Raw genomic sequence first — 7,679 nt, 5'->3', positions numbered from 1 at the left:
CTTCAGGAGTCACTCTATTCGATCTCAACGCCAATTAATAAGTATTTCCACTGTTCAAGACTATCCGATTTTATCCCGAGACAGGTTTATCGCATACCGACACCCTCAAACGTCCTCCGTTTTATTTTAAAATTTGTATGGCCGCTTTATCTGAACCAAGGATACATTTTTGTGATTTATGGACCTTATTGTTCTAGGACTCCGGAATCCTGAAAACCGTGTATTATAAAGTTCAATTTCACACGCTTGAGAGGTCGATACAGACAACTTTTCATTTGTTTCTCGGTTTATCTACCACGCGTCAAGGATCAGTTCAGAAGTTACCCTAATCGATCTCGTAGCCAAATAACAATTATTAATCTGCTGTTCAAGAACATCTAATTTTCGCCGAGACAGTTTGATCGCATACCGACACCCTCAAACGTCCTCTGTTTTATTTTAAAATTTGTGTGGCTGATTTATCTAAATCGAGTATCCGTTTTTGTGATTTATGGACCTTATTGTTCCAGGACCCCAAAATTCCGAAAACTGTGTATTATAGACTTCAATTTCAGCCGCTTGAGAGGTCGATCCGGGTAACGTTTCATTTTTACCCGGTTTATCAACCACGCGCCATGGGTCGCTTCAGGAGTTGTCATATCGATCTAATAGCCAAATAACTATTATTAATCCATTGTTCAAGACTATCCGATTTTCGCCAAGACTGTTTGATAGCATACAGATACTCTCAAACGTCCTCTAAATTAATTTTAAAATTTGTGTGGCCGCTTTATTCGAACCGAGGATCCGTTTTTGTGATTTATGGACCTTGTTGTTCTGGGACCTCGGAATCCCGAAGAACGTGTATTATAGACTTCAATTTCAACCGCTTCAACGTTTCCTTTTTTCATATTTATCAATCACGCATCAGGGGTCGCTTCAGAAGTTGCTGTATTCGATCTCAGCGCCAAATAACAAGTATTTTTCCGCTGTTTAAGACTATCCGATTTTCTCGCGAGACAGGTTTATCGCACACCGACATCCTCAAATGTCCTTTGTTTTATTTTAAAATTTGGGTGGCCGTTTTATCCGAACCGAGGATCCGTTATTGTCATTTATGGACCTTATTGTTCTGGGACTCCGGAATCACGAAAAACGTGGACTATAGACTCCAATTTTACCCGCTTGAGAGGTCGATATGGGTCATGTTTCATTTTTTCTTGGTTTATCTACCACGCGTCATGGGTCGCTTCAGAAGTTGCCCTAATCGATCTCAGCGCCAAATAACAATTATTAATCCAATGTTCAAGACTATCCGATTTTCGCCGAGACAAGTTTGATCGCATACCAACACCCTCAAACGTCCTTTGTTTTATTTTAAAATTTATGTGGCCGCTTTATATGAACCGAGGATCCATTTTTGTGATTTATGGACCTTATTGTTCCGAGACCATGAAATCCCGAAAATAGTGTATTATAGACTTCAATTTCCGCCGTTTAAGAGGTCGTTTCGGTTTAGTTTCATTTTTTCCCGGTTTATCTACCACGTGTCAGGGGTTGCTTCAGGAGTCTCCCAATTTGATCTTAGTGCCAAATAACAAGTATTTTTCCACTATTCAAGACTATCCGATTTTCTCGCGAGACAGGTTTATCGCACACCGACACCCTCAAACGTCCTTTGCTTTATTTTAAAATTTGGGTGGCCCCTTTATCCGAACCGAAGATCCGTTTTTGTGATTTATGGACCTTATTGTTCTGGGACTCCAGAATCACAAAAAACGTGGATTATAGACTTCAATTCCACCCGCTTGAGAGGATGATCTGGGTCACGTTTCATTTTTTTCCTGGTTTATCTACCACGCGTCATGGGTCGCTTTAGAAGTTGCCCTAATCGATCTCAACGCCAAATAACAATTATTAATCCATTGTTCAAGACTATCCGATTTTCGCCGAGATAAGTTTATCGCATACCGACAACCTCAAGCGTCCTTGTTTTATTTTAAAATTTTATGGCCGCTTTATCCGAACCGAGGATCCGTTTTTGACATTTATGGACATTATTGTTCTGGGACTCCGGAATCACGAAAACCGTGTATTTTAGACTTCAATTTCATCCGCTTGAGAGGTCAATTCGGGTAACATTTCATTTTTTTCCCGGTTTATCTACCACGCGTCATGGGTCGGTTCAGGAGTTGTCCTAATCGATCTCATAACCAAATAACAATTATTAATCCATTGTTCAAGACTATTCGATTGTCGCCGAGACAGTTTGATCGCATACCGACACCCTCAAACGTCCGCTGTTTTATTTTAAAATTTGTGTGGCCGCTTTATCTAATCGAGTATCTTTTTTTGTTATTTATGGACTTTTTTGTTCCAGAACCTTGAAATCGCGAAAACCGTGTATTATAGACTACAATTTCAGCCGTTTGTGAGGTCGTTCCGGGTCAGTTTCATTTTTTGCCGGTTTATCTACTACGTGTCGGAGGTCGCTTCCGGAGTCGCCCTAGTCGATTTCGGCGCCAAATAACAAGTATATTTTCATTGTTCAAGACTATCCGATTTTCTCCGTAGACAGGTTTATCGCATACCGACACCCTCAAACGTCCTTTGTTTTATTTTAAAATTTATGTGGCCGCTTTATCTGAACCGAGGATCCGTTTTTGTTATTTATGGACCTTATTGTTCCGGGACCCCGAAATCCCGAAAACCAGTTATTATAGACTTCAATTTCCACCGCTAAAGAGGTCGTTCTGGGTCAGTTTCATTTTTTACCGTTTTATCTACCACGTGTCAGGGGTCGCTTTAGGAGTCGCCTTATTCGATCTCACCGCCAAATAACAAGTGTTTTTCCAGTGTTCAAGAATATCCGGTTTTCTTCCAAGACAGGTTTATAGCATACCGACACCCTTAAACGTCCTTTTTTTATTTTAAAATTTATGGGGCCGCTTTATACGAACCGAGGATCCGTTTTTGTGTTATATGGACCTTATTGTTCTAGGACTCCGGAATCCCGAAAACCGTGTATTATAGACTTCCAATTTTCAGTCGCTTGAGAGGTCGATCTGGGTAACGTTTCATTTTTTCCCTGTTTATCTACCACATGTCAGGGGTCGCTTCACGAGTCGCCCTATTTAATCTAAGCGCCAAATAACAAGTATTTTTCCGATGTTCAAGACAATCCGATTTTCTGCCGAGACAGGTTTATCGCATACCGACACCCTCAAATGCCCTTTGTTTTATTTTAAAATTTGGGTGGCCTATTTATCCGAACCGAGGATCCGTTTTTTTATTTATGGACCTTATTGTTCCGGGACCCCCGAATCCCGAAAAACGTTTATTATAGATTTCAATTTCAGCCGCTTGAGAGATCAATCCGGATTACGTTTCCTTTTTTTCCGGTTTAGCAATCATGCATCAGGGGTCACTTCAGAAGTTGTCGTATTCGATCTCGGCGCAAAATAACAAGTATTTTTCCATTGTTCAAGACTATCCGATTTTCTCGCGAGACACATTTATCGCACACAGACACCCTGAAACGTCCTTTGTTTTATTTTAAAATTTGGGTGGCCGCTTTATCCGAACCGAGGATCTGTTTTTGTGATTTATGGACCTTATTGTTCCGGAACCTGAAATCCCGAAAACCGTGTATTATAGATTTCAATTTCAGCCTCTTAAGAGGTCGATCCGGGTAACGTTTCATTTTTTTCCGGTTTATCTACCACGCGTCATGGGTCGCTTCATAAGTTGCCTTATCGATGTCATAGCTAAATAACTATTATTAATCCGTTGTTCAAGATTATCCGATTTTCGCCGAGATTGTTTGATCGCATACAAACACTCTCAAACGACCGCTGTTTTATTTTAGAATTTGTGTGGACGCTTTATACAAACCGAGGATCCGTTTTTGTGATTTATGGCCCTTATTGTTCCGGGACCACGGAATCCCCAAAACCGTGTATTATATACTTCAATTTCAGCCGCTTCAGAGGCCGATCCGGATCACGTTTCCTTTTTTTTCCGATTTATCAATCACGCATCAGGGGTCGCTTCAGCAGTTGCCGTATATGTTCTCAGCGCCAAATAACAAGTATTTTTCCATTGTTCAAGACTCTCCGATTTTCTCGCGAGACAGGTTTATCGCACACCGACACCCTCAAACGTCCTTTGTTTTATTTTTAAATTTTGGGTGGCCGCTTTAAATGAACCGAGGATCCGTTTTTGTGATTTATGGACCTTATTGTTCCGGGACCTCGAAATCCTGAAAACGGTGTATTATAGACTTCAATTTCAGCCGCTTGAGAGGTCGATCCGGGTCACGTTTCCTTTTTACCCAGTTTATCTACCACACACCAGGGGTCGCTTCATGAGTTGCCCTATTCGACCTCAGCGTCAAATAACAACTATTTTTCCATTGTTCCAGACTATCCGATTTTCTCTCGAGACAGGTTTATCGCATACCGACACCCTTAAACGCCCTTTGTTTTATTATAAAATTTATGTGGCCGCTTTATACGAACCGAGGATCCGTTATTGTGATTTATGGACCTTAATGTTCCGAGACCCGGAATCCCGAAAAACGTATATTATAGACTTCAATTTCAACCGCTTGAGAGGCCAATCCGGGTCACGTTTCATTTTTTCCCGGTTTATCTACCACGTGTCAGGAGTCGCCCTATTCGATCTCAGCGCCAAATAACAAGTATTTTTTCCGTTGTTCAAACGCCCTTTGTTTTATTTTAAAATTTGTGTGGCCGCTTTACATGAACCGAGGATTCATTTTTGTGATTTATGGACCTTATTGTTCCGGGACCCCGAAATCCCGAAAACCATGTATTATAGACTTCAATTTCAACCGTTTGAGAGGTCGTTCCGGGTAAGTTTCATTTTTTCATGGCTTATCTACCACGTGTTAGGAGTCGCTTCAGGAGTTGTCCTATTTGATCTCGGCGCCTATTCCTATACATTCTTATGTAAACAAGTGGTATGTTCTTAACTCGTCTTAAACATAAAACTTGACCCGACCCGGTTTTTTGGGTTGAATACCCATAAATATTGACCCATGAACCGAAATAACCCGTTATTTAATGTTCGAAACCTGACCTGATAGGTCAATGATAAACTAAAAAACGTTATAAACTTTTATCTGATCCCAACCCGATACGACCCAACCCATTTGACGTGTCAAGTCTTTAGTAGCCCATAAATTGGTAATGTATAAGGCTATGTGACCCAACAACCTAGACATGGCAAAATGAGTCAGACCCGAATGACCCGCCCTGAAAAGACTGGCCCGAGACCCAAAAATGACCCAAACTTGTTTGACCCGAAAATGACTGAAACTCGAATTTACCCGACCCAAACCCGACCCGAACATTGTATGAGCCAAGGTTGACCCGATCCGAGGTGACCCGACTCAAATAGACCCGACTCATAATTGACCCAATCCAAAATGACTTGAAATGACCCAAAATGATCTGAAACGACAAGTACTAAGTCATATTATTATTATTATATATTTAAAAATAGAGTTTTATTGGTTACAACCGTCCTTAATAAATAGTTAAATTTGCAAAATAGTATTTCTGAACTAAAATAGTACTAAGTAAAGTGCTTAGCCATTAACTCGAAACGAACCCAAAACCAAAATGACTTATACCCGAAAGTGACCCGACCCAAAATGACCCGATAACAGGTCATCCGAAATTGACCCGAAACTAGGAAGTGACCTGACCCAATACGATCCGACCCAAATTGTATGACAGACCCGAAATAACCCGACCCAAACTGAGCCAACCCATACCCAACCCGGTTCACACGATTTACCACCTCAAAAATCCAAACCCTCCAAAAATATAAAGAAAAAAAAGAAAAAGGAAAGAAAAAGAAACCCTAAAAAAACAACAAAACCCTAGAAACTTGTCTCTCTCTTCCGTTTTTCATCTAGACTTGTATCTTTCTCCTCTTCGTCCACATTACACAACACAGGAACCCTAATAAAAAAACATGATTTCGAAATGGAAGTTGTCATTGGACGAAGTCGGCGATAAAATACGGGTTTTGAAAGAAAAAGTGAAGCGGCTGAAAGAGGTGGTAAAGTTTAAGATTGTAGAAAGAAAACAAAAATGGGAAGTTGGTGCTGGTAGGGTGGCGGATGGTCTTAAACATACAGGGAAAGAGATAGTGAGGGTTAGAAATGATATGTACTTTATCGGAAGTGGTATTTTAGGTTCAGTAGGAATTTGTGTGTCATTAATTGGTCGAAAGTGTGATAATGATCTCATCGTGTCGACTGAACAAGTTCAAGTGATGGTAACACCGTTGTTGCTCAATACTCCTACCCTACGACTTAACACATTCAACTTGTTTCTCAAAGAGTGGAATTCTGCTAATTCCAAAGAAAAATTGAAGATAATTAAGAGGCTAATGCAATTTATAGTTTGAGTATAGAGGAGGCTAACTCATGGTTATCTGACATCCTAATATCGGAGGCTACGTCCCTCGCATATCAAAATTATAAGTCAAAAGAGGTCTCTGTTGCCGATGAAGGGAAGATCTTCAACATGATTGTGGTATAATCACCTAAATTTAATTTAATTTAATAAAAATGTGATGATTTTTTTTGTTGATTCTACATAGGGACAAAAGACCTCGTAAGAAAAATGTTTGTAATAATCAATACGTATATCGTGATAGTATATCGTCAAAGTATATTTATGTTAGGTATATATAGCCACAATTTACTAAATTTTTGCCACGGATTATTGTATCTTCCCACGAGTATTGTTAAGTTTGTTAGTGTTTTCTACGATTATTGTTATTATTGTTGTTGTTATCTTTGATTTTGTTTTTCCTTTTTTTTTTTTATTCCCTCCATCTCGGTATTTTATATACCTCTTATTGTTCTTTCATTAAAAACAGTTAGTTACGTAATTAATTCAATCTAAAAGAAGTTTTTTCAAAATAAAAATTTCTATATTTTTATTTGCGAACGATAATTCAATGTAAATTGAATGATTAACATTGTTTTGAAAGAACATGTTTGGTTTATGTTATAATGATATCCACCTATTGTAGATGAGTAATGAAAGAATATGGTGAAAATTATAAACGCGGAAGACGTAAGTCATGATTTTGTTTTGATGTATTTACTTTTAGAATGAGAAGCCAAATTTTAATAATTGTGTTTAATGTTGCAAATTCTTTCAATATTTTTTTTTTGAAAAAAAATAAATACATAAATACGCTAAAACAATGTGAAGAGTTGTTTCCGAAAGAGATAGATGACTCATATCGCAAATAAATATTTACTTAAGCTAGAAACGTACAACGATTGGTTTTTATAAATACAACCATGATTCAACTTCGGAACAAAAATAACTACAAATGTTATGATATAAAATACAAAATTTATTCGTGCTAGCAAAAATTTAGATACAATGGTAAAATCGTCCACCTAAATGTCCTTATGGACCTTTAGTAATCCAGAAAATGGTGGGTTATTCTTCTTTCCCGTTGTGGATACGTCACTCAGATTTCTTTATTTTCTAAATACTACATTTGCAACAAAATAAAGGTTAAACATTTATAAAATGAATACAAAAAAAAAATAGAATGAGTGCGATACATTAACTACCTATATGTCAAAAAATTTACCCAAAACATGTAATACGAGGTAAAAATTGCAAATTTTATTCATA

This window comes from Silene latifolia, chromosome 7 (genome assembly GCF_048544455.1).
Source record: "Silene latifolia isolate original U9 population chromosome 7, ASM4854445v1, whole genome shotgun sequence".
Lineage (NCBI taxonomy): Eukaryota > Viridiplantae > Streptophyta > Magnoliopsida > Caryophyllales > Caryophyllaceae > Silene > Silene latifolia.
This window is presented reverse-complemented; position numbering follows the sequence as displayed.